This window comes from Callithrix jacchus, chromosome 14, assembly GCF_049354715.1.
Source record: "Callithrix jacchus isolate 240 chromosome 14, calJac240_pri, whole genome shotgun sequence".
Lineage (NCBI taxonomy): Eukaryota > Metazoa > Chordata > Mammalia > Primates > Cebidae > Callithrix > Callithrix jacchus.
The window spans coordinates 108876406-108894500 of record NC_133515.1 but is presented as its reverse complement, the minus strand read 5'-3'; positions in this window follow the sequence as shown (position 1 = coordinate 108894500).

Genomic DNA, 18095 nt, shown 5'->3' with positions numbered 1-18095 from the left:
TTAAGGAATCTCCACACTGTTTTCTATAGTGGTTGTACTAGTTTACATTCCCACCAGCAATGTTTATGTGCTCCCTTTTCACCACATCCACACCGGTGTCTGTTCTTTTTTGATTTTTCGATTATGGCCCTTCTTGCAAGAATGAAGTGGTATCCCGTTGTGATTTTGATTTGCATTTCCCTGATAATTTGTGATGTTGTGCATATTTTTATATGTTTGTTGGTCATTTGTATAACCTCTTTTGAGAATTGTCTATTCATGTTCTTAGCCCGCTTTTTGATAGGATTGTTTGTTTTATTCTCACTGATCTGTTTGAGTTCTTTGTAGATTCCAGATTTTAGTCTTTTATCAGATGTATAGGTTGTGAAGATTTTCTCCCACTCTGTGTGTATGTTGTCTGTTAACTCTGCTGATTGTTTTGTTTGCTGTGAAGAAGCTTTTTAGTTTAATTAAGTCCTACTATTTGTATTTAATTTTGTGGCATTTGCTTTTGGGTTCTTGGTCACTAAGGTTTAGCCTAAGCAAATGTCTAGAAGAGTTTTCCTGATGTTATTGTCTAGAATTTTTATGACTTTAGGTCTTCGATTTGGGTCCTTGATCCACTTTGAGTTAATTTCTGTATACGTGAGAGATGAGGATTCAGTTTTGTTCCTCTACAGGCAGCTTGCCAATTACCCTGCTACCATGTGTTCAATAGGCTGTCATTTCCCCACAGTATGTTTTTGTTTGCTTTGTCAAAGACCAGTTGGTTGTAGGCACTTGGCTTTATTTCTGGGCTCTCTATTCTGTTCCATTCATCTATGTGCCTTGCTTTATATCAGTACCGTACTCTTTTGGTGACTGTGGCTTTATTGTATAGTTTGAAGTCAGGTAGTACGACGCCTCCAGATTTGTTCTTTTTGACTAGCCTCGCTTTGGCTATGTGAGCTCTTTTTTGATTCCATGTCAATTTTAGGATTTCTTTTCTAGTTTTATGAATAACGATGATGATATTTTGATGGAAATTGCATTTAATTCATAGATTGCTTTTTGCAGTGTGATCATTTTCAAAGTATTGATTCTACCTATTTATGAGGATAGGATGTGTTTCCATTTGTTTGTGTCATCTGTGATTTCTTTCAGCAGTTTTCCTTTTAGAAGTCTTTCACATCTTTGGGTCAGGCACATTTCTGTGCATTTTATTTATTTATTTATTATTTGCTGCTATTGTAAAATAGGTTGAGTTCTTGACCTGATTCTCAACTTGGTCACCATTGATGTATAGCAGAGCTACTGATTTGTGTACGTTAATTTTGTATCCCGAAACTTTCCTGAATTCATTTATCAGTTCCAGGTGCTTTCTGGATGAGTCTTTAGGGTTTTCTTGGTATGCAATCAGATCATCAGCTGACAGTGACAGTTTGACTTCCATTTTCTCCTAGGAATGGGGCTTCCTGAGAGCCGAACTATAGTGATTGCTTTTGGTCTTCTGGGTCTAGCCACCTAGTGGAGCTACTGGGATCCAGACTGGTACCGTGGAGTACCTGCAAAGTCCTGTAATGTGATCCATCTTCAGGTCTTGCAGCACCTGCTCCCCTGGAGGTGGCAGAGGAGTGAAGTGGACTCTGTGAGGGTTATTGGTTGTGTTTTTGTTTGTTTAGTGCACTGGCTTTGTGTTGGTTGGCTTCCAGCCAGGAGGTGGAATGCATCAGGTGCAGTCCTATAGGTTGGATCCAAACTTGACCTAGGGACACCTTGTTAAGTACACACGTTTCTCAGGTGGTGGGCAGGGCCATAGAGCTCCCTGGAGATGATGATCTTTGTCTTTGCTACCAGCACAGGAAGAGAAAGACCACCAGATGGCGGCAGGAGAAGGGTGTCTGAGCTCAGTTTCTCCTTGCATAGGGCACGTTGAAGGCTGCTGTGGGGGATGGTGGTGTGGTTCCCAGTCCACTAGAGTTATGTTCCCAGGGGGATTATGGCTGCCTCTGCTGAGTCATAAAGGTTGCCAGGGCAGTGGGGGAAAGTCAGCAGTTACAGGCCTCACCCCGCTCCCATGCAGCCTATAGTCCTAAAGGTGGGTCTCACTCCCATTGTGCCACCCTAACAGCACTGAGTCTATTTCCAGGCAGCTGGTGGCCAGGGCTGAGAACTTGCCCCAGACCATGAGCCACCCCATTGAGAAAACAAGCAGATTCACAGTTTTTCAGCATCTCAGGGAGCCTGCAACAGTGATCCAATTCCCTCAAAGGGTATATGGATTCTTTCAGCTTTCCTAGTATATTCTTGCAGTAGTTCTTGGAGCAAAGTTCACAATGGGACTCCACATGATGCTGAGTCCATCCGAGTGGGAGCTGGAAGCTACTCCTGCCTCCTACCCACCATCTTCATATGTTTTTGTCTTTGGATTGTTTTAATTAATCAAATTTATTAAATTTAAAGTAGGTAGGGGGTAAAACAAATGTTTAGAAAATATAGAAGTCAGAGTGTTTTTAGTATTTTCTTAAAAGTTCTTTTAGATTTAAAGCTATGTGTAATAATTTTCATTAAAATAGTAAAATTTGATCCTAGTTTTACAAAATTGTTTTCTACCCATCTGTTTGCTTATCTAATCATCATAGCTTGATGAATGAACAGGTATGGGCAGAACTTGTAAACTCACCTGCTGGACCAAATTTACCTACGGATGGTGATTTGTCCCACACAATGCTCGGAATGCTTTTTGTTTTTGATTTTGTCTTTCAAACGGAGTCTTGCTCTTTTGCCCAGGCTGGAGTACAGGGGCATGATTCTGGCTCACTGCAACCTCTGCCTTCTGGGTTCAAGCGATTATCTTGTCTCAGCCTCCTGAATAGATGGGATTGATGTTGTTCTAACTTAAATCCCAATGCATTTAGTCAGAGTCTATCATTTCTGCTTCTTCACAGGCATCTTGTCCCTGCTTGATTTGTGCCTAGCGACTTCCATATTTATTTCACCTTATTGGCCCCTGAAGTAATACAATTCTGCTACCATTGTAGGGAATAGTGTTTGAAGAATGGTCTTGGCTGGTTGCGGTAGGTGACGCCTGTAATCCCAGCACTTTGGGAGGCTGAGGCCGGCTGATCACCTAAAGTTAGGAGTTCAAGACCAGCCTGGCCAACTTGATGAAACCCCATCTCTACAAAAATACAAAAATTAGTCTTGCATGATTGTGGGTGCCTGTAATCTCAGCTACTCAGGAGGCCGAGGTGGGAGAATCGCTTGAACTCTGAAAGCAGGAGGCATAAATTGAAGTGAGCTGAGATCATGCCATTGCACTCCAGCCTGGGCAACAGAGCAAGACCTTGTCTCAAAAAAAAAAAAAGAATGGTCTCATAATATTAGCAATGAGGTGTGTAATATCTCATTTTTCTCTTTTATACTTTTCTTCTTTCCCTCTTATACTTTTTCTGTAGTGCTGAAAATTTGTATATTGTGTTATAATTTATTTTAAAACTACAGTCAATGAGAAAATATTCAATGTATGAAATCAATTACAGAGAACTGCTTATAATGTTTTTATTTACATGGTGACTTGTATGCAAAATGACTGATGATAATGTGTCATTTGATAACAGTTGTGGTGCCATGTTATCTTAAGCAGATTCTGTAATCAATATGTCAGCTGCCAATATTTATAAAATAAGCGCTGTGATACATGCACCTAATTATGTCTCAGAAACATTCGGAAAATGCAATGATACATGTGAAGTATTCCGAACAACTTGGGAGAAACAAATGCTCTATAAACTCAAGATGCTATTAGAAAGGAGGATAATTTACTGTGGGATTTTTTTCACCAATGGATCTCAGCCCTAATTAGACCCACTATCTGGAAGCTGTTTAATAGATTCCCAGAAACGTGTAGATCAATCTAGATCAGCACACAGGAGCAGATTCTACAAATCGGAGCAACCCTTTCTCATAAGAATTTATGTCAGAATAAAGTTCATGCTGTGAAGGATCCTCTAATATCCCATTAGCTGTAACCTAGAATTATACATGCTAGAATTCAGGATTCACAGTGCCTTGAGGTCTTTCAGCTTAATCTACAGCACAGGTTTACCTTCCCTTTCTGTATCTTACAGTTCCTACCCTGACCAGCTTCCAAAAAAATCTCTGCTGTAAGCATACAAAACTATTCTCTCCTAAATAAGTGTAAACTTCCACACCCATGGTTCTGTGTTTTGCTGTTCCCACTGTGAGAATTGCCTGTTTTTTCCTGCTTTCCCTCATCCGCCAATGTTACATACCTCTTCCAATGCTTGACACAATGTCACCTCCTCAAAGGGCCCTTTCCTGACTCACGGAGGATAACTAAACATCCTGGCTGTGAGTTTCACACACACATCCCGCATTTCGACCCCAGAGTGCTAAGAGCCCTCCTGTAGTCCACAGTGCTGTAAAACTACTGGGCTGAGGTCATTCTCTCTGCTTTTTGTCAGATCTATTAGCTCTTGGTATCATTGACAGTGAACATTGCATCTCATACACGTGTTGGGTTGAAAGAAACTGAGTTACAGTAAAACAATAACCAAACTTAAAATAGAGTGCAATAAACTTTAAGTAGCTGGTCTACAAATTGTAGTTCCAATCATTCTCTTAGTGAGATTCCAGTGCCCCAGACAGCTGAGAGATGATTCCATCTCCCTAATCCTATATATTTAAGGGGCTTTTGCTTTGTTGGCAAAGTTCTGTGTGAAGAAGGCGTGATTTAGTTAAGAGCTGTGTGAAGGGCTGATTTAGTTAAGAGCATACGTGTTACCAAGTCACTGAGCTCTGTTTTTTATATTTGCTTTAGGTATAAACTGTATTCTAATAGCCTCAAGGCCTCTAGAACATAAACTTCATGTAATTGAAATTGTCTTGGGATCCTCTTAATGGCCTAAAGTTATGTAAAAGGAAGTCCCAGCATTTGCCTTCTCTGATACTCTTTTGGCATTTATACTATTATCAGAATCAGAAACACGTGGCTTGATTCCTATGCCTGAAAGTAACATGGAATGAGACATGCTGTGGGCAGGGGAGCAGGTATCCAGGAACCTGTAAGGAGCTAGTATAGTATTCCACCCAAATATGGCCAATCCCATGAGGCAGGAAGTGTGGTGTCTGTAAAGAAGCTATACCACCCTGAGCAGTGCAAAAGCCTCTCTCAAGATCCTTCAGAGTGGGGAGCACTGGTGACTGCCTCAAAAACCGTAACCAAAACCATAATGGCAAACCCCGCCGCGTTTACTTGGTCCCAGCACTGCTCATGGGTTATTTCATACATTCCATTCGATTGGAGAATGCTGGTGTTTCCCTCCATGCTTTCCTGCTGTGCATGGTCAATCTCAGAACAGTTAAAAATTATAGCTGCTCTTGCCACAGAGGGGGACAAAGATACGTATGTGAGACCGTAGATATGTTATTTGTTCCATTATAGTGACCATTTTACCATACGTGTGTACCTTATAACATCATGCTGCATTCCTCCAACATACACAATAACAATTATTTAAAAAGAAGATTGGTGTGCATAGCACATAATAGGTGAGCTGCACAGAAAAGGTTTGCTGTTATGAACACTGAACATATCTCACGTTGCTATTTTAAAAAAAGAACTTCACTGAAGTCTAAGATTTACAAGTAACAGACTCGGTGGTGAACCAACTTTTCTGTCAAGCTAGGAGAGACCCCTGGGGCTTCTGCATCAATGGGATACCAAGTGGAAAAGAAAGACATAATCTCCTACCTTAGATATCTTCTGTGCCTCATTACTTCAAAGGGTATTTTTGGCTGTTACGTGTGTAACAATATCTATGCAGAACACGTAGAAAAACACCAAATTAACCTGAAGTTCCAATCTTTCTGACCAACAGTATTAGGGCACCAGAGACCCAAAAGAGCAATGTGTATCACTCTGTGGAAGAACACAAACTCCCAGGTTTTCAGTGAGGCTAGAAGCCAGATAGGGATGGAGAAGGATTCCACCTTTTTTTTTTTTTTTTTTTTTTGAGACGGAGTTTTGCTCTCGTTACCCAGGCTGGAGTGCAATGGCATGATCTCGGCTCACTGCAACCTCCGCCTCCTGGGTTCAGGCAATTCTCCTGCCTCAGCCTCCCGAGTAGCTGGGATTACAGGCACGCGCCACCATGCCCAGCTAAATTTTTTTTTGTATCTTTAGTAGAGACGGGGTTTTACCATGTTGACCAGGATGGCCTCGATATCTTGACCTCGTGATCCACCCGCCTCGGCCTCCCAAAGTGCTGGGATTACAGGCGTGAACCACCACGCCCGGCTGGATTCCACCTATTTTTAACCTACATCACGCACAAATAATCTTGCTCCATATTCGCAATGCCCTGAATTCAGTTTAACTGTTTTTGAGAGCCTACATCTTGCCGGATCACTTCCCTCCAGAGTTTTGGTCTTAACTCCTTTTTAGTTGAACCTTTGTGATACACTTGGAATTTAACTTTGCTTTCACTTTTATTGCTACCAGACGCGCGTGCGCCCACACGCACACACACCAATACCACCAGTAGTAATGATGCTAGATTCTGCCATAATCCCTATGAATTGCATTTACGTGCGTTATCTCTTAAAAACCAAAATGTTCTGGGAAGGAACTCGACCAATTACAAGTATCTCTGTTTTACAGCATAGGAAACAAAGTTCACGTAAAGTATATTTGCTCAAGTCACACAATGAGTAGCTGCAAAAGTGACTTTTTTGAATGTGCTGCGCTGGCAAATCACTGCCCACTAGGTCCTTTGGGACACCCTTGCCTTGTAATTCTTTATCTAATCATATTATCATGATTTATTTTCTTGACAGTACTTATTCTTTTCCAGAAATGTCTTTTTTGTTAAGTTTCTTACTGTCTCCTTTCTACCTAGAATGTAACTCTATGTTAGAGGTGGCAGTAGACATTCGATACACATTTGTTGACTAAACGTATCACAAGTCACCTTGTCTTCCTTTCCTGACATTATTATGCCTGTAGTCCTTACCTCACAAGAGTGAAATTCTCTTTTATTTTCAGGCTCCTCGGCAAGCCTCCAGGTGGCTCCCTGGGTCTCCTCTCTGACTGTTTCTCCGTGGCTTAATGGAAACAATGCTTTCTTCATGTCTACTGTAAGGATCAAGAAAGATAATGCACGTGGAAGAGCCATGACACTAAGTGTAATACGGACATTTTGGGGAGGAGCGTGACGGTGTCTGAAGGAAACACCTATACACACACAAATAGCACAAGAAGACACACAGTGTTTTCTTTAACAAATAAACCAGTCACCCTAAAGCCATGAAAAAACAATGGGAAGGCCGGGAGCGGTGGCTCAAGCCTGTAATCCCAGCACTTTGGGAGGCCGAGGCGGGTGGATCACGAGGTCAAGAGATCGAGACCATCCTGTTCAACATGGTGAAACCCCATCTCTATTAAAAATACAAAAAATTAGCTGGGCATGGTGGCGCGTGCCTGTAATCCCAGCTACTCAGGAGGCTGAGGCAGGAGAATTGCCTGAACCCAGGAGGCGGAGGTTGAAGTGAGCCGAGATCGTGCCATTGCACTCCAGCCTGGGTAACGAGAGCGAAACTCCGTCTTAAAAAACAAAAACAAAAACAAAAATAAATAAAATAAAACACTGGGGAAAACTAATAAAACATAAGTATTTAATGAAAAGTTATCCCGGCGTTCCCCCACTGAGTTTAATTTTCTGGAATTCGTTTATTGCATATTGATCTCCTCCAGAGTAGCCATCATTTTATTCTCTTTGATTCAGTCTCTAATTGTTTTATGCATACTTTGACTTTACAAGATTAGGCTCCAGATGTGATGTTTCTTTGCATGCCCCACATTATTCTTAGGGAGCCTCACATTAGTTTCTGTGTAGGGATGAGCATAAGAAATATACTCAACAGCTGCTTTCAAGCAGTTGTCTGGATATCCAGGACATGGACAAATGTGATAGACCGTTTGCAAACATGACAACAGGAATGCTTTCACCCTTGAATCTGGGCTTGATCTGTCATACACGTTGGCCAATAGAACATCAAAAAGTGATACAGACACTTGAAAAGTATCTGTTATTGGATCTTGCCTCTTCTTGATGCATTTGAGCACCTTGGGAAGAAGCTCAGGCTAGTTCATGAAGATGAGAAGCAGCATGAACTGGGCTGTTCTTGTTGATATTGTCTAGACCAAGCAGCCTACAAACCCCAACCGTGTGAGCAGAGTCAGGCTGGATCACTCCACCCAGGTCAACCTTTAGCTGCCTGCAGAGATAAAGATAAGAATGACTTCCCAACCAACCATGGAAGTGTGGGAAATAACACTTCTGAGCCGTTTAGTCGCTGAGTTTGGGGTGGTTTGCTAGTTAGCAAACAAAACTAACTAGTAGACAGACCAGGCAGCTATTATCAAGAAATGCAGGAGGCACTGGAAAAGTGGGACATCTATCATTGATTCTATCAGAAAAAAAAGGAGCTTTTTTCTATAGATTAATGTAACAACATTGGTTTCGAGCAGATTTTAATGAAATTAAAATGATTATATTATTCCATTTTTGTAGTGGTAAAATAGACGAGTATTTTATAAACAATGATGGTTTCCATAAAGAAGTCATACTGAAAATCTAGGGTCATTTTAATATTACCAAAACAAGAACAATTACTACTACGACTATAATCACTGCATTAATAATAGCAATATCAAATATGTCTCCAAGGATACATCTTTTACAAAGTACTATCATAGATATTATTTTATTTTAATTTTCCCAGTAAATTAGTGAAGTGGGCAGGAGTGGTGGTGTCTGTTTTATAAGAAGTGGATAAGGTAATAGAAAATAACCAATTTTTTGAAATCTTGATTTGTTTTATGGTGTCATAAGAAGACCTGCACTGGAATCAGAATTCAGTAATTCAATACTTAGATATGGCCTTTATATGCCGTGTGATATTGGGAGGTTAGGTAAGTCTTTCATCATTGTTAAGCCTCAATGCCTTATCAGCAAAATAAGAAACTATGAAAAAAAGTGCTGCTATTACTCTGTTTTCATTAATCTGTTCTATCAACTATGGAGAATTGCTATTGAGATGATTATGATCTATTATAATTATTGTGGAATAGATTGCAGTACTGACTCCAGGGCTGAGTTCTCTGGATGTGACTTTCTTGCTTCTTAATTCTAAAAACCAAGTAATTACTTTTCAAGGAAAGTAACTTGTGTATAGACAAAACTTGTGGGAAAACTCAACCATAAAAAATAGCAATGCTTGTTGGAGATGGGATGTGCACTTCTGTTCATTGAAGAAATTAAAAATGGACAGTCCAAGAGGATAGTGGGTTGACAATAGTATTTCTTAGTATGTAAAATTTTTGTGAATGCTTCAACCAAGAACTTTTAAGGTCTATATTGGACATGTAAACCTCATGTACTGCAAAATTCTTTCAAAGGGTGGCTGTAACTTATGTAACCTTGTTGCATTTCCAGGGTCAGAGGTGAATGTCTATAGGTCTGGGTGGAACATTGCCGTCTCTTGTATCTGAGTTAGAAGAGCAGGACAGAACATTGCTTGAAGGTAAAAGCCAATGTTAGAAAAACCCAGGAAATACCACACACTCAAGGCTCTGCAAGGAAAACACAGGTCAGCTTCTCAGAAATAAGACTGAGGAGCTGACTAGGTAAATCAAGTCAGAAATAAGTGAGAGCTGAGGATAGAATTCATGGTTGCATCCATCAGTTTTATGCCATGTGTGACCTGTATTGGGTCTCAAGGGCTGCTTTAAGGACCATTGGAAGGATGCTGGGCACAGTTTCACTAGAAACAAGGATCACACAGGTAGTCCAAGCTGAACCTTTGCTGCTTACAGAATTTCACATTTGCCACTAATGCAATACAAAGGGAGGCTGAAAACTAAACACTATTATTGATAGTGACAGAAAGCTTTTAGCCAGTCTCCCCTATGTAATGATGGATATTGTTTATCATATTTTACTTGTTGCTTTTAAACTTTCCTTGTCAGAATGAATCATGGCTAAGGGGAAGGGGACCGGATTACAGACAGTGTAATTTGTCTCATAGCAATTGCCCCTCATCAAGAGGCATGAGCAGAAATAAGCAGCAGCAACTGGCAGGTTCTCTGGGGTTGGAAATAATTCTCATTGCCAAAATCTGTCATGGGTGCACCTGGATCCATTAAAAAAAAAAAAAAAAAAAAAAAACATGCGATCTGTGATAAGGATGATTTTCTTCCTGCGTCAATGGAGTGGTGTTTCGGGTTTGACTCTTGCTATCTGGGAGACTGATAATGGAGATTAATTTACTTTTCTCTTAGCTGCATAAATTAGTGCACAGAAAAGATGTCTTGCCACTGCCCAGAATAGGTCATTAAAGATGCCTCAGTCTCCCCTCATGGGCAATAGAGTTTGTGGAAATACACATAGCATGATTGGCATATACTTGCTTCTCTCTCTCTCTCTTTACTCTCAAAGAACTCCAGTGCAATGGATAGACAGTAAACACGTGTGGACTGTTGAACAAATCACAAAAAAAATTTTTTTTTCCTTCTTTGGTTGTGACTAGATCAGATTTGGCGCCATCCAGGTAAATTGCTACTATGGCAGATTCAATTTGCTCATTATTCCTGGAAGAGATAAAATAATGTAAGCAAACCTCGAGTAACAAATATTGATATTTTGATAAACACTTGACTTACTAATTATGATTGTGAATGTAAGACTAATTCTTAAAACAAGCAATACTAAACTAAACAGAAACAGTGATTTAGGTCTGCAAAATTAGCAGAATTAATTGCCCACCAATGGAGAGGGAGGGAGTTGTTCAAGGTAATCATTACCTCGTGTTGGTGGCAAATGTGACATGGTCCTCGTGGTGCGACTTCTTTGTGAAATGAATTTTAAAAACTTATAGACCATTCTGCCAGTTGCATTCCTTCTGTCACATGTTCTTGCTTGACACAAGCTGTTAAACCACAAACCTGATATGTTCGACTGAACAATGTACCTCACCCTCACAAGGAGGGAGTGGATCGGAAGGCGATCCTCCAAGCCCTTGCCTGCATGCTTTCACTGTCCAGTCAGGGTCAAACCTTTAGGACCCTGAGATTAGAAAACATTATAAGCCTTGGTTAACTGAAACTGAACCCGGAAGTACACCCTTAAACCACAGGGCGTTGTGGAGAACAAATGAATGAGTTCATGTAAAGTACTTAGCACAGTCCCTGGTGCAACGTGAATTATCAATAAATGTAAGCTTTTTATTATTGCTGTTAGGCATGTGTAGTTGTGATATAAGAAGGATTATAAATTCTTTTTACTAAGAACAAAAAAATAGGAAAGATACAATTTGAATCTGAACCGTGGGAAGGAATGAGAAGGGCTGTGATTAGATGCAGAAGTGAAGAATGAATAGGAAAATAGGACGTAGGAGAGAAATTCAAGTTGGTCTAAAAATGAGTGGAGAATAGAAGAAAGAGAATAAACAGCATGTGCAGAGAAATTGGGGGCCTGCTTAATGAAAAGAATGCTTCGGTTTGGATTTCATAGGTTGACTAGACAGATGGCCACCTGTCAGAGTGATCTTCCAAGACCCTTCTCACACGTTACTCATTCTTCCCTGCAAAGAAGTGAGTTAATCTTAATTGGTTGGCTGATGACAGGTTTGGGACCTCTTTTCTTAATTGGAGAGAATCACCCTGTAGCAGGTTTAAGCATTGACGAGCTTAAACACTTCCTCTATTTCCTTCTGAGATAGTGTGAGTCATTCTTCCTTCGTATGGGTGTCTACTCTGCAGATCTAAACCTTCCCACTGAGTTTGCCTATTGGGCAATTCGAAGACCTGAATTTGACTCAGGGGAGGGGCATCAGGCAGATAGTACCAGCAAGCCCTTCTGGTTTTATGTTAACCAAATCTTCCCACCTAGGCTTCTTTGAGAATAAATCCTTTCAACTAATTCCTGTATCTGTCCCTTATTTGGGTGCAAATGGGGCTGTGAGTGGGATGTTAAACACTAACAAGGCCATATATAATTCAGAGAAGAATGAGAACAGTGGGGCAGTGTCACTCATGTATGGTGAACTATTCAATAGACTTCACATCGATGGTCTTGTTTCACTCTCACAATAGACCTATTTATTCATGGGAGAATCTGACACTGAGCTCAACTAAGTCAGAGAGTTTATAGGCATTGAAACAAGGTTTGAGTCTGGAGTCTTCTAAGCTAAAGTCTGTGCTTTTCCTGCTACATGTCACCTTTAATGTTAAACTAAGATGATTGAACTTTTTTCTAGTTATAAGCATTTGTATATTTGACTATATTTCCAACTCCCAGCCAGATTTAAAACTAAACTCATCATCAGGAAAAGGGATAATAGTGTCTGTATTCCTTTCTTTAGAAAGCAGAGAGTTGTTCTTGTACCTGAGTTTCTACAAATACTCATTTTTAGTATGTTTAAGGTTATAGATGACTATTTGACATATATTTTGGGGATTTAACAAAATCATGTTTTAGGAACTCCTGGATTAGTAAGTGTCAAAAATAAAAATGAAGACCAAACTAGGAATCTCAGAATTGAATTTGTGCCAGAAACTTAAAGGAGCTTAGATAGACTATTCAGGATTTCTGCAACATCAACCTCATTAAATATATTCATCATGGGCAGATGTCTAGAAGATCAAACCTTCGTCAAATACAGTAAGTGTTGAGTAAGGGAAGCTGGCATTACTATTTTCTAACAACAATGCTGGTCTCTTGCAAGTAAGTCTGCCATGCAAGGCTGATTGGAAAATTAATTGTACCACAAGTTCTTTTTTTATTCTTTCTTTATTTTATCTCCCATTCCAAGGCACTACCATACTGGAGACAAGTATAGTAAGTATGAGTCATTTGGGCATATATTAATCACTGTGATGTATTGGTGGAGTTCAATTCCTAATTAGGTATTAGGCTTAAAAGTCTTCCTCTTTCTAAATATTTGTCTTGTGTTTGTAGAATGCTTTTCTGTGTGTTTTCCAAGTGAATTTAATTAACCCAGCTATACAGTTTAATCTCATATTAACCTTATGTGATAGATTCTCTGGCCCCCCACTTATACACCCCCTTGAATTTCATGTTCATTTATTGCTGGTTTGCATACAGGGGCATAAATATTTGCTGTGTCACTACCCTCAGAAAACCTCCATGTACCTTCTCAGTAGTTCTTGTTCATGACTCTGTATGAATGTTATTAACACGTTCATTCCTTTTACTTAACAATGAATCAGTATAAATGCTCCTGTTACCTGTGGTTTGCCAGATACCACTGTTGTATCTGGTTACCTCTCTGGTTCATTCATTTTTTCGTATTACTGTATTTCATGGTATCATCACTCAATAACGAACCTTGTTGTGTATGTTGTTCCAGTTGTCCCAGTAACTATACTAAGTCTTAAGAACGTACTTCATGTGATCAATGTTGCCAATTTGTTTTTTTGTTTGTTTTTGGCTTATTAGACAGGCTTACTTTAAGTTTAGCTGACATGAAGTGAGGCACCCATCAGGGAGACATTCTCACATTCTCACTAGTTAGCTTACATACAATCCTAACTATAAAAAAAGCAACAAAATAATAAACTATTTTTTAGCAAAGGATAAACAGTAAAACTTAGAAAATATTTTTAAGTTCAGAGAATGTGCTTTTCCTCTAGCCTAGGTTACGTCTGTTCCAATATCTCTTTCTCCATTATGGTGATAGGGCTGTATGACGTGAAAGGACATCAAGGAGTTGCTCCTATGCTCTGACTTCTCACTCTATCTTGACTGTCCAGAAATGGGCTACCACTGGTAAATTTTGTACTTGAGGTACTTAAAGAGGTCAAAGATTTTTTTCTGCATATCTTAATTTTATAAAAGATACAAATATAAAGATACAAAGACAACTTTAAGTCAGTCCTTTTTTATGTCTCTTCCTCCATCTTTGCTCTTTGTTTTTTCCTCCTTTCCTTCTTTTTTTCTCTGTAACAAGAAATGTAAGATATTGTCTTACAGTCATTCTTGTCATTATTAGTAGTTCTCAGGTTACTTCGGGGAGAACATCACTCATTTGGAAAAATTTCAATATAAAATAAAAAATAAATGCACATTGAGCAGTGATCTTTTCAGACTTAAAAAACAAAATGACACCTCAATGAGTTTTGATCCATTTTTTTTTCTGTGACATTTGCCCTATTGAAAGTTCACCATGATAAAATATCTTATACTTTTTAGATAATATAGTGGTGTTCAATTCATCAGACATTAAATTGTTAAAAATCTATTGTTCTTACATAATATATGTTTCTCATTATATATGAAAATAAAATTTAAAATAAGTTGTTCTATATAGTAAATCCTAGTGAGAAAAATCTAATTCATTTCCAGTGTGAATTATCATGAACTGGTCTCAAGTATATGAAAATTTGTAATATGATTGAGTTAATATTGTCAATCAGTGGAGAAAACATGATCTATTCAGTAATTTATAAGACAAATGGCTATCTAAAAAAATATATAACACGATATGACTTGAATTTGTGTCCCCACCCAAATCTCATGTTGAATTGTAATCCTCATTGTTGGAGGAGGGGCCTAGTGGGAGGTGATTGGATCATGTGAGCCAATTTCCCCCTTGATATTCTCATGATAGAGAGTGAGTTCTCATGAAATCCAATTGTTTAAAAGTATATAACACTCCCGGCATCATTCTCTCTTCCTCCTTCTCTTGTTATGTCAGATGTGCCTGCTTCCCCTTTGTCTTCCAACATAAAAGATTCCTAAGGCCACTTCAAACATGCTTCCGTATAGCCTGGAAAACTATGAGCCTATTAAACCTCTTTTCTTTATAAATTACCAAGTTCAGGTAGTTCTTCATAGCAATGTGAGAACAGACTAATACAGAAAATCAGTACCAGAATTGGAGTGTTGTTATAAAGATTCCTGGAAATGCGAAAGCAACTTTGGAACTAGGTAATGGTCAGATGTTAGAAACTTTCGGAGACCTCAGAAGAAGATGAAAGAGAGAAAAAGTTTTGAACTTCCTATAGACCTTTTAATTGTGATCAAAATGCTGATAGTGACAAAGACGATGAAGTCCAGGCTGAGGAGATCTCAGATGGAGATTAGAAATTTACTGGGAACTAGAGAAAAGGTCACTTTCGCTATGCATTAGCAAAGATATTGTAGGCCTTATGCCTCTGCCCTAGAGATCTGTGGAACTTTGAATTTGAGAGTGTTGATTTATGGTATCGGGTGAAAGAAATTTCTAAGCAGCAAAATGTTCTACATGTCACCTGGCTGCTTCTAGCAGCCTATGATTATATGTGTGACCAAAGAAAGACCTAGAATGGAACTTATATTTACAAGTGAAGAAGAAAGTAGAAGTTTGAAAAATTTGCAACCCAGACATGTGATAGAAAAGAAAAATCCATTTTTTTTTTAGGAAGGAATACAAGCAGGCTGCATAAATTTGCTCAAATAAAGAGGAGTCTAATAGTAATATCCAAGACAATAGGGAAAATGCCTCAAAAGCATTTCAGAGACTTTTGTGGCAGCCCCTCCCAGCATAGGCCAAGAGGCTTAGGAGGAAAGAATGGTTTTGTGGGCTGGGTTTAGGGCCCTGCTGCCCTGCAACCTCAGAACACTGCTTCCTGCATCCCAGCCACTCCAGCTCCAGCTGTGGCTAAAACAGCCCCTGACAAGACTCAGGTCATTGCTCCAGAGGGTGCAAGCCATAAGCCCTGGTGACTTTCATATGATATTAAGCCTTTGAGTGTATAGAGGGCCAGAGTTGAGGCTTGGAAGATTCTGCCTTGATTTCAAAGAGTATATGGAAGTGCCTGAATGTTCAGGCAGAAGTCTGCTCCAGGGATGAGTCCTGATGGAGACCCTCTACTAGGGCAGTGCATGGGGAAAATGTGGAATTGGAGCCCCACACAGAATCCCCACTGTGGCCCTGGATAGGGGAGCTATGACAAGAGGGCCATCATCCTTCAGACCCCAGAATAATAAATCATTTGACAGTTAGCCCTGTGCACCTGGAAAAGCCGTAGGCACTCAATGCCAGCCCACACCCTGAAGAACCACAGAGGTAGAGATGGCCAAGGCCTAAGGAGGCCACTTGCTGCATCAGTGTGGCCTGGTTATTAGACATGGAGTCAAAAGAGATTATTTTGGAGGTTTAAGCTTTAATGACTGCCCTGTTAGGTTTCACACTTGTATGAGACCTGTGACCCCTTGGTTTGGCTAATTTTTCTCTTTTGGAAGGGTGTATTTACCCAATTTTTGTACCTCAATTGTATCTTGAAAATATCTAACTTTTTTTTTTTTTATTGTACAGGCTTATAGGCAGAAGTGACTTGCCTTTTCTCAGATAAGACTTTCAACTTGGATTTTTGAGTTAATGCTGAAATGAGCTGAGGCTTGGGGGACTGTTGAGAAAGGATGATTGTATTTTACAATGTGTTAAGAACATGAGATTTGGGAGGGGTCAGGGGCAGGGTGGTATGGTTTAGATTTTTGTCTCCATGAAATCTCATGTCAAATTGTGATCCCCAGTGTTGGACAAGGAGCTGGTGGGAGGTGATTGAATTATGGGGGCAATTACGCCCTTGCTGTTATTAGTGAGTGAGTTCTCATGAGATCTAGTTGTTTAAAAGTGTGCAGAACCTTCCCCTTTGCCCTCTCTTCCTCCTTCTCTGACCATAGAAGGTGTTCATGCTCCCACTTCACCTTCTGCCATGATTGTAAGTTTCCTGGAGGTGCCTCTAGAAATGCGTTTTATACAGTCTGTGGAACTATGAGTCAATTAAAACTACTATTAAAACTATTTTCTCTATAAATTACCCACTCTCAGTGTATTAGTCCATTTTTATACTGCTATAAAGAACTGTCCAAAACTGGTTCAGCATTGCTGGGAAGGCCTCAAAAAACTTACAATCATGGTATAAGGTGAAGGGAAAGCAAAGCACCTTCCTCACTAGGCAGCAGGAAGGAGAAGTTTCAAGTGAAGAGGGAAGAGCCTCTTATAAAACCAACATACTTCATGAGAACTCACTCACTGTCGTGAGAACAGCATGAGGGAAACTACTCCCGTAATTCAATTCCCCCATTCGGTGTCTCCCTTGATACTTCAGGATTATGGGGAGTATAATTCAAGATGAGATTTGGGTAGGCACATAAAGGCCAACAATATCACTCAGGTAGTTTTTCATAGCAATGTGAGATGGACTCATATCACATTGAACCTCTGCTTCACATCATAATCAAAAAAGTTTTCAAATGAATTAAAAGGTAATATTTAAAATTTTAGGAACAAATATAAGAAAACTATTGTAACCTTGGAGAAGGGAAAATTTTATTAAATAAGAAACATAAAGAAAAATATTTTTAAATTGAGAAAAAATGATACATTAAAATTTACAAATGTTTACATCAAAAACCATATGAAAACAAAAGCTACAAGTGTGACTAAAGGCTCAATCAAAGGAGAAAATACATCTACTGTAACCAACCTAAGAAATAAAAACTCATGAATTCCTTGACGATGAATTCAGAATAAGTGCGTTAAAAATTACTGAGTTACAGGACAATACTTACAGACAATTACTGAAATCAGAAAATGGTGCATGAACAAAGTAAGAATATCATCAGCAAAAGAGATAACAACTATAAAATAATACTAACAGGAATTCTGAGAATGCAGGATACAATAACTAAACTGAAAAATTCAGTACATGATTTCAACAGCAGGCTTGATTGAGCAGAAGGAAGAATCAGCAAAGATGAAGACAGGTCATTTGGAATCCTACAGTAACAGGAGGAAAAAAAGCGAAACATTTAAAAATGTTAAGCTATTAATGAGAGAATATTAAACAAACAAATATATGCATTATGGGAATCCTAGAAGGAGAAGAGAGGAAGAGGTTGAAAAGTTTTTTAAATAAATAATGAGAGAAAAGTTTCCAAACTTGTCGAGAGGTATGACACTCAGAGGTCCCCAAAAGGTTCAACGCAAAGAGGACTTCACCAAAAATAGTATACTATGTATATTATACACATACATAATTATGT